At 41.2% G+C, this 20,002-nt stretch overlaps 1 non-coding gene across 1 annotated transcript; it reads left to right on the forward strand.

Annotated features, from left to right (window-relative positions):
- Window positions 1-459: 459 nt before the first annotated feature.
- On the forward strand, window positions 460-566 carry LOC124231224 (U6 spliceosomal RNA). Its single transcript, XR_006886448.1, has one exon. It is a non-coding gene; the product is annotated as a U6 spliceosomal RNA (small nuclear RNA).
- Window positions 567-20,002: the final 19,436 nt, after the last annotated feature.

A 20,002-nucleotide genomic window follows, 5' to 3' on the forward strand; every position in this document is an offset into this window, starting at 1 on the left:
GGAATGAGATGAGGCTAAAGCTGTAACTAGTAAAGAAACAGCAGTCACGCATATTAACCAGGAAAGCGGCGTCTTTGGTCATTTTTGTGGTTTGGACAATATCTTATTTTTGTCTGGATCCAGGCTTGATTATGGAGTAATCTTGTTTGCTCCATCGTGGTCACAGAGCGGTGTTGTCTGATGTTGGTGTTCAATGGAAATATTTATGTTAAACAGGAGAACACCGTGGCCCGGCTGTGAGGGCCAGGCTAGGTCCTGACTCTTGGGGGCTGCTATTCTCTCTCTCAATGAGAACCGAGGCCTGTGTCTAAAAGCAGCTAGGAACGCCAGAGAGAAAAGAACCTGAGGGCTCCCAATGTTCATGTCTAAGCAGAAACTACTCCTGGAAGGCTGGAGGAGAGGCTTGGGGAAGCCTGTTTTAAGGCTGCCTCTAGTCTATTCGTTTGGTCAAAAATTATTGTGCTCACTTCGGCAGCATATATACTAAAATTGGAACGATACAGAGAAGATTAGCATGGCCCCTGCGCAAGGATGACATGCAAATTCGTGAAGCGTTCCATATTTTTAGGGAAAAACGGATGATTAGGCTCACACGTGAGGGGATGGACTATAATTAGTTTTCAGGTGGTGAACACGATGTAATGTACACAGAATTTGAAATATGATGTACATCCAAAAATAAAAAAGAGTTGGATGAAAAAAATTATTTATTGAACTAATATACTGGGGCACTTGGGACAGAAATGTCAGCCCGGGAGCCCAGAAAAGTAGTCGATGGAGTCAAGAATGACTGGGGCACTTTGGAGAGGCAGTCGGTTACACCCTGTCTGAGGAGGTGATGAGAAGGTGCTATGTGCAATTCTGGGCTGAGAGTATTTCATGCAGAAGAAACAGGAAGTACCAAGGCTTCTAGGAACAGGAAGAAAGCAAGTGTCTCTGTAGTGGTGAGGGTGGCTGAGACTGGGTGAGACGAGGTCTGAGGCAGGCTGAGTTGGGGAGTTTGGGTTTTATACCCTGTGGCCTGGAGGCCATTGGAAGGCTTTAGAGAGGAGACCCTCAGGCCCTCATGTCTCCCTCTGAGACAGCAGCGTTTTGCTGCCTGTTGTTCTCTTTCCACATCCTGAGGCCAGTGTCTTCCCTCTAGGCCTTCGGTTTAGGATATCCCAGAAATGGCCTGATCTTCTCCTTACCTGCTGACGTCTGTCATTCTTTAGAGGGGTGTGATTTTCTATTGCTGCTGTAACAAATTACCACAACTTAGTAGCTTAAAACAACACAAATTTATTAGAGTTCTAGAGGTCAGAAATCTTATAGTCAAGATGTTAGCAGGGCTGTGTTCCTTCTAGAGGCGGTATCTCTTTCTTCTAGCGGCCGCCTGCATTCCTTGGCTTGTGAGCTCTTCCTCTATCTTCATAGCTGACGGCGGAGCATCCTCAGATCTCCCTCTGCCTATGACCCTTGCTTCCATCATCTCGCCTTGTTCTCTGACTCCCCTGCCTCCCTCTTATAAGAACCCTTGTGATTATATTGAGCCCAGCCAGATAATTCAGGATAATCTCCCTACCTCAAGGTTCTGTTATTTTTTGAAGATTGGCACCTGAGGTAACATCTGTTGCCAAGGTTTCTTTCTTCTTCTTCTTCTCCCTGAAGCCCTCCAGTACATAGTTGTATATTCTAGTTGTAGTTTGTTTTGTTCTGCTTTGTGGGACATTGCCTCAGCATGGCTTGATGAGCGGTGCCATGTCTGTGCCCAGGATCTGAACCAGCAAAACCCTGGGCCGCCGAAGAGCAGCGTGTGAACTTAACCACTCGGCCACGGGGCAGCCCCTCAAGGTTCTTAAATTATATCCACACAGTCCTTTATGCTACATAAGGTGCCATATGCACAGGTTTGGGGGGTTAGGACTTGGACTTCTTTGGGGAGCCATTCTGTCTACCACAAATAGTCACATGGAGAGCAGAGAATGAGATCTGGCCCAAGCCAGTCTGCTGAGTGATGTGTCATTTAACCACCGTGGATCTGCTTACTCATCTGTAAAACGGGGTGAATACCCGCCCCACGGACCTCAGGAAATCATTGTATCACAGCAATTAATGTGGCATATTTGGAAAAATAAGAAATGCCATAAAATATAAGGAATAATTATGAAGTGTTATGAATCTTATCAAACATGGGTGCAAAAAGGGTGTTATAATATAATATATATTATATATATTATACACTATATTATATATTATCTATTTATATATTTAGAAATATATATTTTTTAATTATTATATATTATTTATATATCAATGTGACTTTGTGTAGGTGCGTGAAGGGTGCCTGGGTTGGTCTTGGTGTCCATACCTGGCCCTGCAGAGTGGCTCCCAGACAGATGCCAATATATATAATATATATTATCTATAATATATAATAATATAGATAATATATATAATGTAAATATATATAAATTGTATAAATATATGTATTTATAATATAAATATATAAATATAAATATAAAAAATCTATATCATATAATATAGAATATATATAATATATATTATTGTTATTATAATATAAAACACTGGAATTAAAAGAGCTGAGTTTGAGTCCTGCTGTCCAAAATAGTTGCTCTATTATCTTGAACGAGTAACTTCACATCCTTGAGTTCCACTGTGTTTAAAATTTGGAAGATGCTATGTTCTCATAACAGTATTGTGGGGTTTAAATCAGATAATATTGGCAGTGGTACTCTGTGAAATGCTGCACAAATGTTCTTTGTTATACATTTCATAGGCGGGCACACAAGTACTGCTTCCTAGATGCACAGTGAATCCAGGCAGCAAGGCGACACCTACCAGACCAACGCCAACAGGCTTTGACTCTCCACTGTAGGAAGTGCGTGGGGAATAAAGAGGAGAAAATTAAGAAAGGGCCTCTCTCCTTCCTCTCCCCTCGCCTACAGAGGGGTCAAAAGGCAGCAGGAAGATACTGTGGCATCTAAAATGGTTATTGAGAAAATGAAAAATATGCCTACTGAGAATACAGAGTCTTCCTGCAATGCAGAGGTTTAGGTCGAGGCTGACTTTCTCTGGAAGAATCGTCTTTGGTCATGTTGAAGACATTAAGTTGCTCAAGAACTGCCTTATTCATTCAGCACCTATTCCGTAAGCATGTGCATCACCCTGGATTAGAAATGGGCATGAAACACGCTTCCTGAGTGTGGCCCACAGACCCACAGATGCATCCATTTCTTCAGGATGCCATCATTGAGCGCCCACTAACTGTGCGCTAGAGCCTTCTGGGTGCTGGGGCATAGGGAGAGGGGAGGACAGAAACCCTCCCTGCCCTCACGGAGCTTATCAGTTGAGGAGATGAACATTAATCAAACAATGCCACAAATGACGGTAAAATGACAACCAAAACGCCTCCAAGGTGAGGTCCATGGTGCCACGGGAGCTTACCACAGAGTCCAAACTTGGTCTCTGAAAAGGAACAGTTGAGCTAGGATCTGAAGGCTGAGCAAGTGTATTTAGAGGAAAATGGAGGGAGGAGCTTTCCAGGCTGAGGGCACAGCATGTACAAAGGCAAAGAAGAAACATGGAATGGTTGATGACCCAAGAGAAGGCCAGTGTGGCTGGACTCTGTGAGTGAAGGGACAGTGGTCAAGACATAGCCTGGAGAGGTGGGCAGGGTAGTTCTGGCCACAAAGGTCATTAAGTGGGCAGGCACAGTGACTCACAAAGTCAGGACAAGTGTTTCACCCCGTCCTAGGTTTTGTTTTGATTGAGATGTTCCTAGAGCATCCCATCATTGCACGTCGACAACCTGAAAAATCCTTTAAATACATAACAATTGATAACACAACGTCATTCTCGCTGGGATAAGAGAGGCACATTAAGTGACTTTGTGTACGTGCGTGAAAGGTGCCCAGGTTGGTCTTGGTGTCCATACCTGGCCCTGCAGAGTGGCTCCCAGACAGATGCCAAGACCAGACGAGATACTACGGGAGATCACTGAGCAACTCTTGACTCACTCTTGTGCTTTCCCAACCATCTCACACGATGATCACATTTGACTCCCACAAAGTAGCTGTGAAATACATAGTGTTGTGACAGCGGGGAAGATGTCTGATGACTTGCCTTTGTCCCGCAGGAAGGGGGGATCCTTGAACCCACAGTCACTGTTTATAGATAAAAATGGTTTTTCCCACAGACCACAACTGAGTAACCTACATCCTCTCTCTCTGACCTCCTCAAAATCATAGAACTCTAGAATTTTCAAAGTCGAAGGGAACCTTGAACATCAGCCAACTTGTTCAATTCTCTCATTTGGAAATTTCAGGAAATTTGAAAATTTTGAAAAGCAATAATATTTCAAAAAAAGACTAAAAGTGCTATTTTCCAGTAAAGGAAGGGTGAAGTTATTATTCTGGCCCTTTCTAGTGACTCACTATTGGCTCTCAGCACATGTGATATAACGGAAAGACTGTTCCCGTCACTAATTAGGTGTGACCTTAGAAGGCAGATCACTTTCCTCAGACGCCCTCCATTTCCTCACTTTAAAATAAAAATGTAAAGTGACCAAGACTAATAATAACAAATTTATCTGACATCGTAACCCAGCACACAACACACACACACACACAGAATTGAAACAAAAGTTCCAAGAATCTGTGCTTATCCTGACGTGTGCAGTGTACACTTTTCTATTCTACTTTTCAAAAAAGTTCTTTGCAATCCACTAAATTGATTTTACTACCCTCTAAAATTTGCAGTCCTCAGGCTGACAAACACTGCACTGGAGATCCTCAGAGGCACCTTCCAGCCTGGCTCTCTGATGTCCCCCGGGGCAGCCCAGGGCCTCTCTGAGGTCTCTTTCTACTAAGGCAAGTGTCTAGCCCTCCCCTGACCTGGCAGCTGCCGGGGTGGCGTGGTGGCTGATACTCCATCAGGCCTTTGGCCTCATAAACTTGTATCGATCTGGTGGCAGTTTGGCCCTGCACGGATGAACACAGCGCTGGACGTGGCCCTCGGGTCACCATCAGCTGAGATTAGGTGGAGAAAGATCGGTATCCAGAGTCACACTGCGGAGTTAGAGAACCTGGCCAGTCTCCGCCAGCTCCCCGCCCAGACACACACACCACACACTCTTACCCACGTACATATACCATACAAAATTGCCCGCACTCACTCACCACACATACCACATACACACACACTCTATACACACGCATACATGCCATGAGTACCCACATGCACTCATACATACTTACCACATGCTACATACATCTCACACAACATGCACATACACACACACAGACCCCCTACGTTCTACACACACAAAAACATGCCATGTGTACCCCCCATATACACACTCAGCACACACTACATGCATCCCACACAACACACATACACACACACAGACCCCCCACTTTATACACACATACCACATTCACACACACGAAACAAATGTGTGCATACACACACACACACTGAAAAACTCTTGCGAGTCCCCAGAAATCCTCAGTTATAAGGCAAGAAATCCTATCATTTGAAGGTGAATGAGTCAGAAGGGAATAATTTAAAGTTAATCTATAATAGCTCCTTACTGTTCACCCACTAGCATAGTTAGAAAGAGTATTTTCAACACTTGGCAAAATTTGCAGAAAAATATACTGGCAATTGAACAATGACACCACTGAAGCACTTTGTTTTTAAAAATTGTACTCTTTTTAGAACTCAAATAACATCACTATCGTATTTCAATTATAATTTTTTTCAAATTTAATTAAATTTTTATTTTAGGAGTGCTTATTTTTAATGTTATGTTGTTAATTCGTCTGCTAATTTGTAATAGCTTAATACTGTATATTCATGTTTCTATCTTTAATAACTTGCACATTTGCTTAATGGTTTCAAACAGGCTCATAAATGTGTGTTGTTGAGAGATGCTGCACGTATTGTTTCATTGTTTTATATTTTATCAATTCTGAATATTTAAAAATATAATAACAGTATCAGTCCCAGTATTTCACCATTAAGTGAAGTAATTGTGAAGTCCTGGTGTTACTATTTTGCCTTGGAATTGCCATCACCTGCAGGGACCTGGAGAACGTACTGGAGATTCTGAAGTTGTTTTCAGCACGTAGCCCAGGGCTGGGCATCTGCAAAGCTCTCAGGAAATGTCTAGTGAAAGAATAGCTGACGAGGCAGAAGGCAGGAGGCAGGGGGAGGAAGAAAAGAGGAAAAAAAGGACAGAAGAGAGAAAGATAAAGGAAGAAATGAAGAGAATGAGACTGGGGGTGGGGCGGATAGATGGAGTATGATTGAACCGTCTGTTGCTTCTGCCTTGGACATCTTTTCTGTGTCAAAAATGGAAATCAAAGACCATCTCCATGACAGATCTTGTTCAAAATATTATTGCTGGAACCCACCTGGTGAAGTGGCAATTTTGTGGGAAGTTCACTGGAAAATTCAGCTTTCCATCTGCAATAGAGGAAGCAAATCTCGCTGAGACATTGACAGACACACAGTTGTTTAGTCTCAGACATTACTCCTATGTGCACTTTGCTATGGTAACGAAAGCCATGTCATGGAAAGAGATGCATCATTCATCTACCATTGTTTTCTTTTCATCTCTAAGGATCAGACATGAGTTTGGGAAGGAAGGGGATGGTTTTATTGTTTCTCCTAGTGATAAAAATAATAAATGCTCATTATTTTTGAATAATCAGAAAATACAGATAAGCATAAACAAGAAAGTAAAGATTCCCTGTGATTCTAAATGTGAGTTGAGATGATAGTTACTAACATTTGCTGTTCCTGATTTTATTTTTTTAATAAAACATACGGAAAATATACGTACATAGGGTCATACTATATATTCCATTACATAATCTTTTGTTTCAACTAATATGTTGAGGACATCTCTGTCTATACTTTTTAATTATTGCACAGCTGTCTGTTCCCCTATTGACAAATATTTAAGTTTACCAATCTTTTATTAAATGACACACTAAAGAACATTCTTGTACAGGCATTTTTGTGTCTTTAGCCTGTTATTTCCTTAGGATAAGTTCTTAGATGTAAATATTTAAATGTCAGTATGCACATTTTAAAATGCTATATCCATTCGCCAAAATGCCCTCCAGAAAGTTTGAACCAATTTACATTCTCTTTAAAGTGTATGAAACTACCTATTATTTCACGCCCTCATCAACACTAGTTATTATCACTCTTTTTAAACTTTTCCAGTTTTATAGGTTAAAAGGTATTTTCATTGGCATTTCATTTATTACTAGTAAGGTAAAATATTTTTCATGTTTATTGGCTATTTGCATTTCTCCTTTTTTGTGTAACTTGCCTGACCATGTTTCAGCTGTATTTTTCTAACGGGTTTTTTTTTTATCTTTTCATTGATTTCTAAGAGTTCTTCATAATTCAAAAATATTAACCTTTTGCTGTCAAATATGCTGTGAATTCTTTTTTCAATTTTCCATAACTTTGAGTATGTAGTTTAGACATATAGGAGTTTTCTTTTCTTTTAAGTAGTCAAAATATCAGTAATTTCCTTGTTGTTTCTTACTTTTGGATTATGCTCAGAAAGGTATTCCTCATTCCATAATTACATAATTTTTTACCCATGTTTTTTCTATTCTCTCTTGTTCTTTGTATTTATATTTTTAAGCCATCTGGAATCTATTTGGTGTGTAAAGTGAGGTAGGGATATAAATTTTTTTCCAACTTCTTAATGAGTCGTCTCATTTACGTTTGGACTGAATGGTCCATAGTCTTCCTATTGACTTGAGATGTCTTCTTTACAATATTCTAAATTCTTACAGGTACTTGAGCTCTTCTGTGACTTGCATTTTTGTAGTTTTCTGAAGCCCTAAATCTAGTTATGTTAGTCTCTTAGAACTATTATTTTAACAATCCACATCGGAAGTTCTTATTCCAGACCCCTCAGACTTTTAGAATAATGGCTGCTACTTCTCATAGAAAGAACAGGGTCTGTGTCCTTACCTGGAGGTGTGGTAAAGGAGAGAATTTCTCCCCTAGGTCATAGAGTTTCCGATGCGGAAAGACCTAAAGACCTTCTATTCCAAACTCTAATTTTACAGGCAAGTGCTAGAAATATTCACTGACTTGTTTAGGGTTAACACAGCTGGCAGGGCAGAGCTGAGGCGCTGAACCAAAGCTGGTTAATGGAGAAGTGAGACTAGAACCAACGCACATTCCCTTGGAACCGTGCTGGATGGGGATGGTTACAGTGAGGTCTATCAAGGACAGCAAAAGCAGGCTTGATAAAAGGATGACCCTTTTTGTTCTAGATCTTCACAATCTAAGACCTTGAGGCAAATGAGAGGTTTCCTGAGCACCAACTTGAGAGGAGAGTTCAATGTATGGGAGCTGTTGCTTTTCACTAACTGAGTCCTTAGAAAACTCAGCATCAAAAGGAAACTTCAGAGACACACTAAAGAGTGAGCCCGTGAGTCCACATGCACATTCAGTAGGAGTGGCTTTCGGAGCACTAAGCTTTCAGAGAGACGTTCCAGACATTTCTCAGGAGCGCCACTCTCACAGTTGGCTCTGCAAAGGTCATTTGGGTCAGACGCCAGCCAGCGCAGGCGGCTGAGAGACAGGAAATGCATGCAGCTCTGGGAGCACAGCAAAGGAGAATGGCTTTTTATAGCCAAGGCATGGGAGGAAGCACTGATAATCTGACCAGGGCTGTGCATAAAGTTTGTGTTTTCTTTTCTCTATTGAGAAAACTCTAAACTATGCTCTTTAAAAGCCGTCCAGGCTCTCTCTCACCCCTCCCGCCTCATGGAAATCCACTTGCTAGCAAACAAACTTCTGGCTAAGCTCACTGAATTTTAAAAATATGTTTAGTTTCCTAAAGATATTTTGTACTTTATTTTTTAATAGGAAACAAAGTCACATGGTTTAAAATTCAAAAGACACCAAAGGATGTAGTGAGAAATCTCCCTCCCACCCATGGCCCTTGCTACCCAGTTCCCTGTCGTAGGGAAAACCAAGTTCTAGTTCCCTGTAACCCCTTCTAGAGTTATTTTTAGACATATTCAAATATATAAGTACACACACATACTCTTTTGTGAAATTTTTACACAAAGGGTAGCATACTGCACACTCCCTTCTTCACCTTGACATTTGTGCTTAACTCCACATCTTGAGGATATTCTGTGTCTGTACATAAAGAGCTACCTCAGTCTTTGTTACAGCTGCATTTCATTATTTCTACTGTATGAATAAAGCATATTTTATTTAACCAGTTCCCCTATGGATAGACATTTATTGTCCAAATTTTGCCATCATACACAATGCTGCAATTAAGGTTATTTTACACATCAGCAAATTAACATCAAGAATAAATTTCTAGAAGGGGAAGTGCAGGATACAAAGGTATGAGCATTTGTAATTTTGACAGAAATAGCTAAATATCCCCTCTTAGCGATCGTACCAATTTAAAGCCTTCTCAGTAGTGTAGAAAGTGCCTCTGTCTTCACACCTTTGTTGATATAGCTGTTACCAACCTTTATTTTTTTAACCTTTGTTAATGTGTTAAGTGAACAGTGGCATCTCAGTATAGTTTTAATTTGTATTTCTCTTATTGCAAGTGACACTAAGAATCTTTTCATATATTTAAAGGCAATTTGTATTTTTGTCCTGGAAACTATTTATATCCTTATTTTTTTGGGTCTGGTATGTTATTGATCTTTTTTTTTTTCTTTTTTTAAAGATTGGCACCTGGGCTAACAACTGTTGCCAATCTTTTTTTTTTCTTTCCTGCTTTATCTCCCCAAACCCCCCCTGTACATAGTTGTATATCCTAGCTGCAGGTCCTTCTAGCTGTGGGATGTGGGACGCCACCTCAACGTGGCCTGACAAGCGGTGCCATGTCCGCGCCCAGGATCCGAACCCTGGGCTGCCGCAGTGGAGCATGCGAACTTAACCACTCGGCTACGGAGCCGGCCCCTGGTATGTTATTGATCTTATTGTTTGGTAAGAGCTTTCTATATAGTAGAGCAATTAGCAATTTTTCTGTGGTTTTAGTTGCACATATTTTCCTCAGTTTGTTGTTTGTCTTTTAAGTTTACTATTGGAATTTTAGAAATCCTTTTATTTTATGGCTTCTGTGTTTTCTGTCAGATATCCCCCCTCCCCACACCCAGTCTAGGATTGTAAAAAAATATCCTATGTCTTCTTTTTTACAAATTGATGGTTTATTTTTTACTTTTGAATCTTTGATCTATCTGAAATTTATCCTGGTCTGAAGTTTTAGACTTGGGTATAGTTTTATTTTTTTTTTTTTCCAGTTGGCTAACCATCTAGAAAATAGTGTTATTCCAACACTATTTGTTAAATAACCTTTTTTTCCTCTGATTTGAAATACTATAACTGTATTTTCAAAGTATTCACATATTATAATTTATAATAAAACTATTCCCTTTGTAACAACTGTCCTCAAAATGTTTATAAATCTTATAATGATTTCACATCAGTCTTTTACAATCACTGGAAAATGACATTTTCATAATTTTATTCCCTTTAGTTCTCTCTGATCTTTGTGTAAAATGTTATACTCTATCATGATAAAAACCCTAGGAATAGAGAGAACTTCCTCAACTTGATAAAGAATATATACAGAAATTCTACAACTAACGTCATACTTAATGACGAGAAAATAAAAACTTTCCAACTAAGATCAGGAAAAGGCAAGGATGTCTCTTCTCACCACTCCTTTTCAACACTATACTGAAAGTCTTAGATAATGCAATAAGACAAGAAAAGGAAATAAAAAGTATATGGATTGGGAAGGAAGAAATAAAACTGTCTTGGTTCACAGATGACAAGATCACTTATGTGGAAAATCTGAAAGAACAAACAACAACTAAAAATCCTGAAATTAATAAGTGATTATAACAAGGTTTCAGGATACAAGGTTAGTGTACAAAAGTCAATTGCTTTCCTATGTACCAGCAATGAACAAGTGGATTTGAAGTTAAAACACCATACCATTTATATTAACACCCCCCAAAATTAAATATTTAGGTATGAATCTAACAAAATATGTATGAGATCTATGTGAGGAAAACTATAAAACTCTGATGAACTAAATAAATGGAGAGATATTCCACGTTCATGGATAGGAAGGCTCAATATTGTCGAGATGTCAGGTCTTCCCACCTGATCTATACATTCAGTACAATTCCAGTCAAAATCCCAACAAATTATTTTGTAGACATTTAAAAACCAATTTTAAAGTTTATATGAAGAGGCAAAAGACCCAGAATAGCCAACAAAATATTAAAGAAGAACAAAATTGGAGGACAGGCACTACCTGACTTTAATACTTACTATAAAGCTACAGTAATCAAAACAGTGTGGTATCAGTGAAAGAATAGACAAATAGATCAATGGAACAGAATAGAGAGCCCAGAAATAGGCCTACATGAATCTAGTCAACTGGTCTTTGACAAAGGAGCAAAGGCAACACAATGGAGCAAAAATAATCTTTCAATAAATGGTGCTGGAATAAATAGAAATCCACATGCAAAAAAAATGAATCTAGACACAGATCTTATAGCCTTCACAAAAATTAACTCAAAATGCATCATATACTTAAATGTAAAATGCAAAACTAAAACTCCTAAAAGATAACATAGTTGAAAACCTAGGTGACCTTGGGTATGACAGTGACTTTTCAGATACAACACCAAAGGCACAATCCAGGAAAGAAAGAAGTGATAAGCTAGACTTCACTAAAATTAAAAACTTCTGCTCCTGGAAAGATGATGTCAAGAGAATGAGAAGACAAGCCACAGACAGGAGAAAATATTTGCGAAGGGCACATCTGATAAAGGACTGTTATCCAAAATATACAAAGTCTTAAAACTCAACAATAAGAAAACAAACAATCTGATTTTAAAAACGGACCACGGACCTTAACAGATACCTCACCAAAAAAGATATACTGATAGGGGCTGGCCCCGTGGCCGAGTGGTTAAGTTCGCGCGCTCCGCTGCAGGCGGCCCAGTGTTTCGTTAGTTCGAATCCTGGGTGCGGACATGGCACTGCTCATCAGACCACACTGAGGCAGCGTCCCACATGCCACAACTAGAAGAACCCACACCGAAGAATACACAACTATGTACCGGGGGGGGCTTTGGGGAGAAAAAGGAAAAAATAAAATCTTTAAAAAAAAAAAGATATACTGATAGCAAATAAGTATATGAAAAGATGCTCCACATCATATGTCATCAAGGAAATGCAAATTAAAACAACAATGAGATACCACTACACATCTACTAGAACAGCCAAAATCCAGAACACTGACAACACCAAATGCTCACAGGACATGGAGTAAGAGGAACTCTGGGACATTGCTGGTGGGGATGCAAAATGGTGCAGACACTTTGGAAGTCAATTTGGTGGTTGCTTACAAAACTAAACATACTCTTACCATATGATCCAGCAAATGCTCTCATTGGTATTTACTGAAAAGATTTGGAAACTTACGTCTTGCAAAAACCTGCACACAAATGTTTATAGTAGCTTATTCATAAGTGCCAGAATTGGAAGCCACCAAGATGTCTCTCAGTAGGTGAATGGATAAATAAACTGTAGTATATCCAGACAATAGAATGTTATTCAGCACTAAAAAGAAATGAGCTATCAAGCCATGAAAAGATATGGAGGAATCTTGTATGCTTATCACTACATGAAAAAAACCAATTTGTATAATTCCGACTGTATGACATTCTGGAAAAGGCAAAACTATGGGGACAGTAAAAAGATCAGTGGTTGCCAAGGGGCGGTGGCTGGGGACAGATGAATAGGAGGAGCACAGAGCATTTTTAGGGCAATGACAACACTCTGTATAATACTATAATGATGGATGCATGTTTTTATACATTTGTCCAAATCCATAAAATTTACACCAAGACTGAACTCTAATGTAAACCATGCACTTTGGTGATTATGATGTGTCACTGTAGGTTCACCAATTATAACAAATGTACCACTCTGGTGCGGGATGTTGATAATGGAAGCAGCTTTGATGTGTGGGAGCACGGGGTGTATGGGAAATCTCTGTACCTTCCTCTCAATTTTGCTGTAAATCTAAAAGTGCTCTAAAAAAAATTGCATCTTTTTTTTTTTAAGTTATGCTCTGCAAGTCAGTTCCTCTTCTAAACCTCTCTCACATTCTTGGCATCAGCAATTCTGCTTTCCCAGATAGATATTACCCCCTATCTTTAAGTCCTCCCTTCTCCTTTAAGAATAGATTGCAAATTGCTCCCCTTCTCCTCCCACCACCGTAAATCCTCACTCTCATCCAGGTGGGCATAGGTGAGTGGCTATAAAGGTACTGGAGTTTCAGAGACGGGGAGGGCTCTGAGCATAGAAGCAGGGCGGAACAGAGGTGGCTGCTGACGCCCAGAGAGTGTTGACTTACACAGAAGAGTGCGTAGAGGAAGAACACTGACGGGTGCTGAACCTCATATTACACCAATAAAGAGACGTGTGAAGGAGGAGCTGGAGGAGAAACTACAGGAGAAGTAATGGAAGAATAAAAGATGAAGAGTGGAGAGCCAAGTAATACAGAAAGATGGGTGAGGCTGAGGTGACAGGGAAATCATAGCTGCTCTTTAGAGCAGGTCACTTCCCCTATTCAGATCCACCCGCCCTTCCCATCTCAATTACTTCCTCTTCTGGGTGGATGGAATGGCTGTCAGCAGACCAGCACTTCCAACAGAATAATTAGAAATGCCAAATAAAACACAGAAATTATCACTTTGAAGGAAGCTGAGAGCAGCTGAGGCAAGAAAAACTGGAAAAGCTAAGGCATTGGGAAGGGAAGAACTTGAAAGAGCTGCTTCTGCAGCCACTCTTACACTCAGAGCATTCACGGTAGACCGAGAATCCCAGCGCCAGATGTGGCGCAAAGTCAGGCTGAGGAAGCAAGGAGGGAGACAGACTGGCAGAGTTTTGGTGAAAGATCGGGGAGCCCAAGCCTACAGCCTCTTTTCCTCTCAGAACTTTTGCCAAATACTGGGGCTGTTCAGAGCAGGGGTTTTAAAATGCAAGAAATGCAGAAACCCTTCCTCTGAAAAGCTGAGTGAAGTTTTTTAGCAGTCTTGTAAGACTAAGATTAGAGTTTAGTACCCACTGTGGGAGGGGCCTTACAGAATACAATAGGCTTTTTGTTGAAAGCCTAGGTCAGAGCTGAACCAGTGGAAGATTGAGATTTACCAGAGCTATAATTCAGGTCTGACTCAGCAAATCACTAACTGAAACAACATAACCAGCCACCATTCTGTCTGTACAGCAGGGGGATGGTACACCCTCTCTGTCAGAAGACATCATCTGAAGTCTCTACGACTTAGTATTCATAATGTCCAGCATTCAATTAAAATTTATTAGGCACACCTAGAGACAGCATCGCGTGACTAAAAAACCAAGGAAAAAAAGACAGTAGAAACAGAAGGGCGTCCAGATGCTGAAGTTAGGCAAGGATGACTGACGATTAACTGCTATTATCTGTTAAAAAGGAAAAGATGGACAACATTGATTAAAAGACCGAATCAATTGTTACCTCTTCGTTGAAGCTTTTGTCAGTCCTCCACTTCTAGAAGTCATCTTTTCCTCCTCTACATAATCCTGAAAGTTTATCTGCACTTCCTATTGCACTTACCACCTTATAAAGTAGTATTTTGTAAGCAGTTAAAAGCATGGAGATTTTGAAGTCACCATGGGTTCAATTTCAAGATCAGCCACATGTCAACTACTTGACCTTGAATAAGTTACTTGTCTTATTTGAGCCTCAATTTCCTTGTCTATAAAATGGAGTCAATAATAGTGCTTTCCTCAGAGGGTTGTTTTGATATACTCACAGTAGCTCAGTTGCAAAGAAAATGTGTTTAATTTTTAGTTACTTGCTCTTGTTTCCCTCACAAACTCCTTCTGCTGAGTAGTGTGGAAAGAACCTTCATTTTTGTCCAATCCACTTGTTGAATGCTGATCTAACACTGTGACTATTTCTTTAGAGATCTCAGTTCTTTGGGGATAAATGTTAGGCCTTTGCTTCTTTTCTTCAAGATGGTATCTGGGTGTATGAGGAGAGGTCTGTAGATCAGTGACCTTGTGGCAGCAGAGGAGAGGCAGGGTCCTTAAAGCCACCCAGAGAGGGGCCTTGGATTTCCTCTGATCTCTGCTGTGGAGTCTGCTCCCTGGGCTGGAAGCAGTGAAGTGCGTTTGGTCCCATCTGGCTGTTTGGCTCAATGGGCTGGTGCTCACCACTGCATTCCAGAGCCCAACCCACTTGCCTCTAATCTCATAGGCCCTGCCCCTTTCATGGCCACTTCAGGCTTCTGCTGGGCCACCAACCTTCTTAGCATCTCTACATCTCCTCGCTGGGATGTGAGAGAATCATCAGTGCTTCAGAACACGTGCCCTCCTTAAATACTCCCCTAATTCTCTGTTCCTGCCCTTCATTGTACTTTACTAAACTGGTAACTTGATATTTTTGTGGGAATATTCATTTAACGCTTTCCCCCATACAGTATTGCAGTCCTTGTGGTGGTAGGGATCCTGTCAAGTTTTGCTCATCGTTGTTTTTCCAGTGACTAACATAACAGGTGCTCAATCAATACTGCTAAATAAATAAATGAGAGACCCCTAACTTCAGGGCCCTACGATGGAAGAGCATAGATGATCTTTCTCAAATCTTTTCCCATCCACACCAGGAACCTTTGTTAGTTTTCTACCCAACAGGCATTCTCCATATGTCCTTTGATATCAGAACATTGATTTTCTTTGGTTGGCAAAATGCCCAGCCCACGAATTGGTCTAAACCAATCAAGACAATTCCATTCCCTTTGCCAGCAATGGATCAGAGTAGTTATGCCATGTTGTTCTGGCTAATGAGCTAGAAAGAGACATCTATGGGGGCTTATGGGAAAGGTTTCTGTCCTCGATGGAAAGGAAGAAAAATATGAGGAGAGATCTATTTGGTCCCCTCTGCCCCCCGCCCCTCACGTCTTAAATGTGGTTAAGGTGAGGATGTTATGCTTGGAGGCGTGGTAACTATCTTGCAACCCTGAGGGAAACGCCTGAATAAATGCCAAAAGGACCTCACTGAACTTCTGTACCAACCTTGGAACTACCTCCAGACTTCTTGTTATGTGAGATCATAAACGCCTTCGTTATTTAGGCTACTATTATTTGAGTTTTTATATTGTAGGAGCCAAATTGTTTTTTCTAACTGCTACACTTTGGAACAAATCCAATTTCACGTGCGTTCCATGACCTAAAGCTGAGTAAGCAGAGCAGTGGTCCTGTTTTTACCCCCATATAAGTAACAGTCTATTCTCAGACACAAACCTCATTGACGTCCTGGGCTATATGTCGATACGGCTTTAGGTAATACCTCTAAAGCGCTCTGAACAGAGACATCTAAGTGGTCACACCTGGCGAGCCGGTAGCTACGGGTCAAGGAAACAGGATGAGGAGGTAGAACCTAAGAGGCAGCTGAGTGACGGCTGAAGCCAGGGGAGCAAAGAGAAACCAAGAGGCTGTAAAAACCAAAGAGAAAACAAGACCAGGAGAAGGCAGAGTCCAAGCAAATAGTCAGCACCAGGACTTCCAGAAGTGGAATGAAAAAGATAAATTCCTTAATTATCTAGGAAATAACCTAACAAAAATGTACACAACTTTTTTTGGAGAAAATTTTAATTCCAACAATGGACATAAACAAAGACCTGAATAAATGGAGTGGTAGATCAAGTATATGGCGCAATTTAATATTTTAAGAATATCACTTCTTCACAAATTAAACTATAGATCCAACATAATTCCAGTAAAATGCACCCCCCTCCAATCTTTGGGACTTTGAGACACCGATTTTAAAATGTATATGGAAGAATAAACATCCACAAACAGCTAACAGAAAAAAGTGGATAAAAAGGAGATTTGCCTCACTAGATATTAAAGTGTATCACTAAGCTATGGTTTTAAAAAAGGGGGGAAGAAGTCAAATTGATCAATGGAACAGAATAGAGAACCCAGAAACAGACCTGGGTGTAGATTGGAAGTTGGTATATGGTAAGAGGGGCATCGCAAATCACTGGGGAAGCATAAATTAATTAGGAGCTAGTGTTAGGAAAGTTGACTCCATTCAGTCCCACCTCAGATGATCTAAAAAGAAGCCCCAGATGCATTAAAGGCCTAAAAGCTAAATGTAAAACTCCAAGTAAGAGAAGGAAATTTTGCAAATGTGTCTCTGACTTTTGAGTGGAGACGTATAACTCAAAGAAAATCCACAAAGTACAAACCATAAGCAGGAGAAATATTGATGGATTTGTCTACAAAACAAAATTAGAGATTTATTCCAACAAAAAGTACCACAAAGTCAACAGGTAGATAGTGGACTGGAAGAAGATATTATTAACATCCCAAACCAAAGGATCTGTATCTAGGAAATCCCGCAAAACAGTAAGAAAAAGATAGGGACAACAACAGAGAAAACTGCCAAAATGTATGACTAGACAACTGATAGAAGGGGAACCCTCTGGATGGCCAGTAAATACATGAAGAGATGCTCAACATCACTAGCAGTCAGAGAAATGCAAATGAAAATATCAATGAGAGATGACTTCACGGAAAGTCAGGTAACAGGAAGCATAACAAAGATGCACTGCTAATGGAGTGTGAAGTGCTGGAGCCAGTCTGCAGAGCAGTAAGTCCTGGAGAAGTCAAGGATGCAGTCTCAGCCCTGGGCGTGTGCCTAGTGAAACTCTAATGTGCAGATCATAAGGATACACATAAAGGGTGTTCACCACGGTGTGTGTGTGTGTGTGTGTGTGTGTGGCAGCAAGGACTGGGAGGCAACCTGGTGTTTATTAATAAAGCAATGCACAGACATAAACAATATGGGGCACTAGGCTAGCCGGAAGTAGTAAAGGAGATTTACATATAGCAACACGGACGGGTCACCAAAGCCCGATGATGAGTAAAATAAGTAAGAAGCAGAATGAGTTTCACAGCACAGAGCCATATTTGTGAAGCAAGAACACCCACACAAAATGACACCGTATAGTGTGTTTTTAAGAATATATATCTCACATGTGGATGTGGATTGGAAGGATATATAGAAGTTCAGGTGAGTACCTACAGTGGAGACGGGAATGGAGATGAGAAACGGTTATCTTGACTATGGTGATAGTTTCATAGGTTGTAAAACTTATCAAATTGTACACTTTAAACAGGTGCAGTTTTCTGTATGTCAACTATACCGCAGTAAAGTGGGTAGATGGAGGGGGCCGGCCCGGTGGCACAGCGGTTAAGTTCGCATGTTCCACTTGGGCGGCCGGGGGTTCACCGGTTTGGATCCCGGTGCAGACATGGCACCGCTTGTCAAGCCATGCTGTGGTGGGTGTCCCAAATATAAAGTAGAGGAAGATGGGCACAGATGTGAGCTCAGGACCAGTCTTCCTCAGCAAAAAGAGGAGGATTTGCAGCAGATGTTAGCTCAGAGCTAATCTTCCTCAAAAAAATTAAAATTAAAACAATAATAAATTAAAAAAGAGGGTAGATGGATGATGACTGTGGTGCACGAACTGATGACTGATTAACTCCATTCCATTCTCCTGAGGTCCAAACAAAATAAAATGGAAATACATAGGGCAGTGGCCGAAGAACTCCAGTGGCTCCCAGATGTTAACGTGCCTGAGAATCATTGGAGGAACCTACTAAAAGAACAAATCTGTGGGCCTCACACCCAGAGGCTCTGAACCTACATTTTCAACAAACACTCCCAATGATTCTCCTGTAAGTGGACCATGGGACACACGTGGAGGCACCTGAACTAGGTAAAATCAAGCTATGAGGAGAGTGAGAGGTGAGTGAGCAGGCGCCGTGGCATGGAACATCTGTGCAGCACCAGCAGCAAGGAAATGACACTCAAGCAGCTGGCCCTGTCAGCACGAGCCACCTTTCTTCTGCTGCCTTTTGTGTGAGCCAATCCTGGTGGGCTTGGCCAGGAGGGGTTTGGGTGACAGAAATTGACAACAGCCATCTGGGGAGTGCATCTGTGGACAGGAAGCCCCTGGAGGCAACTTCTTCACAAGGATGCTGTGGATGCAGTGCCTCCAGTGGTCCTGAGCTTGACCCGATCACCCTCATTCACAGTCGGCTTCCCGAGGTTGGGCTGTGGGTCGGGGGGAAGTGGGCTATGAAAAGAGCGAGAATGACATATGTGGGACATCGTCAGATGCACACGCTTGAGTCTGACCTGATGAGAGAAGAGCAGGCTGAATCATCTCTCAACAAATCTCCTGGTGGGCTCTTTAGGTGTGCCCAGGATTTTAGCCACAGAACTCTGTCATCCCTCCAGTGCCTGCTTTGCCCTTGTCTCCTTTGGTCCCTGCTTCTGGCCTATGTTTCAACAGCTGGACTGTTTTGTGGCATAGTATGTACCACGTGGATGAGATTTTTAATAGTGACGGCTATGAATACAAGCAGATGTGACTTGGTCTCAAGCTTGCCGTTAGGGATGTCTAATGGCACGTTCAACCTGCATCTCCGGCCGCAGAAAGGCCTACCTCCTTGTGAATGGAATACAACCACCCCAGTCAAGAATGGACTCTGGGCTCCCTTCGACCATTGTTTATCCAGGCATGGTTCCCTAACAGCCCAGAGCACTGACAGGAGCTGGGATTCACTGTCCGCTTCCTAATATGCTGAATGGCCTGGTTTCCTAAGGACAAGGAAGGTTTTGCAGATTTATACAAACAAACCAAGCATATTTGTGGGTATCCAGGTAACAAACCCAGTTTGAAACTCCTTTTGACAGCATAATTCATAGCCCCAGACAGAAATGCTAATGTGAACACAGACATGCCAAGGAACCAGCTACGCTGGAAAAGATGAAGAAATGGTCCCAAATATAGCTCTCACTAGAAATCACCTGATTCTCCAACAGGCCTCTTTTCGCAAA

The sequence above is a fragment of the Equus quagga genome, chromosome 20 (assembly GCF_021613505.1).
Source record: "Equus quagga isolate Etosha38 chromosome 20, UCLA_HA_Equagga_1.0, whole genome shotgun sequence".
Classification (NCBI taxonomy): Eukaryota; Metazoa; Chordata; class Mammalia; order Perissodactyla; family Equidae; genus Equus; species Equus quagga.